At 39.2% G+C, this 2,255-nt stretch overlaps 1 long non-coding RNA gene across 1 annotated transcript in view; it reads right to left on the bottom strand.

Moving 5' to 3' along the window:
* Window positions 1–849: 849 nt before the first annotated feature.
* The window catches only part of LOC113471645, a 1,691-nt gene continuing 285 nt past the window's right edge, over window positions 850–2,255 (bottom strand). Inside the window, exon 2 of the long non-coding RNA XR_003394265.1 lies at window positions 850–928. This is a non-coding gene — a long non-coding RNA (uncharacterized LOC113471645). The remainder of the gene's footprint in view (window positions 929–2,255) is intronic.

The raw sequence follows: 2,255 nt of genomic DNA, 5'->3' as shown, positions 1-2,255 counted from the left end.
ATAATAATGGAGCTCAAGGGAACCTAATCAGCCTTGTTATCTTGGAGGGTAGCAGAGCTGCCTTGTAAGCGGTAGACAGCAGCTCCAATTTCCGTGTGGGGCGAACTTGATCCTAAACAGATAAGGTTCGTTTCTCTCCTCTCCTCTTTTTCTCTTCCATTTCGGGACGATCAGACGTCCGTTAATAAAGTTTTCTTTATGTATTAAATCTCTTGGTAAAAAAGAAGCTGGGCCCGTCTCTTCGAGAATTAGCCCGTAGTTTATTCGATCGTGGTTAAAGAAAATTAATTTGATATATAGGTCGACCAGGTTTGGATAAGTATCCTTCTATGGGAACAGACAGAGTGACAGACAGACAGACGATACCGAAGCGAATACAATAGCCGGTCCTCCCGTCCACTATACCTTTTTTTTATTACTATCGTAATAATAAAGGAAGGAAGGGCTAAAAAAAAAAAAAAAAAAAAAAAAAAAAACTGAACCGCTCTTCCGATCTAAAAAAAAAACGGGAGAGCAGGTCATTTCAGAAAGTTATTTAAGGATTTAAATCAATAAACACTTGGCAAATTTTCCCAGATCTCTATCATCCATTATATTCAGGTGGTGCTTGTCAACTTCTTGGTCATCTGCACTCCTAACTGGTCAAATAAGGGGGGAAATAAAACAAAGAATATTGATATTCTTACCTTCCCCTGTCAATGTAATGTTGGAGAGAAAAGCTCGAGAGGACAACGAAATTGTGTTGAAAAGAAACTTCAAGATGGAAAATGGACGTGAATTAGCGAATAATTTGAATAATAACTTCGTTGATCAAATAAAAAAGTTGAAAGAAGATAATTATGGACCTAGTTGTCGCCTCTGTAGTTGTCACGGTCACCGTTCTGAGACTCGTACTCACGTCTGCCTCCCCGATAATCGTCACGTCTCTCTGCAAGATGGGAGGAAATGAAATAGAAATGAGGAAATCATAATTAATATTATTGACAAATAAAAAAAAAAATGACCAACTGACTATTTTGAAACCTAGTTTTAGAAAAATGCCACTTAGGGGCTAGGTACTTCAACTTTCAACTACCTCTACATAGGAAAACAAATCACATCAGGCTGTATACCACCTTTCCTTTGACTGGAATTTCAACCACCTTGATTATGCTCAACAGGCTGAGACCCACTGGACAAAGTCAAACTACACATTCTATTGTGCCAGACCAGTCATGCACAACCAGGGCAATATTGCCCACTTTGGGGCGAGGGAAAGGTTCCGTGGGGCGATGAAGTCAATTTGGGCAGTAGGGGGGGCGATGAGTTTATTTTGGGGCGATGGCACATTCCTAATAATTGTCCACCATTTGTCGTTTTTTGTCCACCCGCTCAAGATTTTATTTTTGATGAGACTGGATTTCTCTGATGATCATAAGATGTTTTTTTGAAAAAAAAAAAAAAAAAACAATAGTTCCCCGGACGAATTGTGATTCTATTTTCTAACCAAAAGTCTTATGTATTAGGTTTTTGTTGTAAAAAATGAAGAGATAAGGCATATCTTCCGTTTCACTACATTAGCCAGTTTTCAAAGCATACAGTCAAAAATTAACGATTTATGTGCAAAACTCCAAGTATCTCGGAGTTGGAGGCTCTTGCCATTCCTCGATCGCTTAACTTTAAACCATACATCGCAGTTTACACTGTTCCTACGTGTGCTTTCGAAACCAATTTCTGAGCCACGAACCAACGCCGGTAAATTGGAGAAAAAAACGCGCCAAAAAGCAGATTCAGAAATTGTTATAGAGCCCTGCCGACTACCTCGGATCTGAACTCTGAAATCATACATCAGTGGTCTTACATGTTCCTAAACGTTCGTCTTTTTGGCAAATAAAAAATAAATAAGTTCACGACGCGGAACCGCCATAAACTGGCGAAAACCTGCCTAAAGCTGGCAAAAACGAAAACAAAGTTACAAGAAAAAAACCAGTACTGGCTGATTCTGCGCAAGATCTCTAGTTACCATTTTCAGTCCGGATTTTATTATGAGTTTATCGTAGTCCAAGGTTACCCTCATTCTTTAACGTAAATGCAAATGTATGTGAATAGTCATTACGCAAAGAAGTTTGATAATAGGGTTCGCCTTCGATTTAGATCTAGGAACGTTTATACTCACACGGAACTTCGTACACTACACACAGTTAGGTATTATATAAAGAGAATCAAACCCGACTTGTTTTTGCCTGAAATGGTCTCGCAGGCTACGGCGCGCGTAA

The sequence above is a fragment of the Diaphorina citri genome, unplaced genomic scaffold, assembly GCF_000475195.1.
Source record: "Diaphorina citri unplaced genomic scaffold, Diaci psyllid genome assembly version 1.1 scaffold2729, whole genome shotgun sequence".
Taxonomy (NCBI): Eukaryota; Metazoa; Arthropoda; class Insecta; order Hemiptera; family Psyllidae; genus Diaphorina; species Diaphorina citri.
This window is presented reverse-complemented; position numbering and strand designations above follow the sequence as displayed.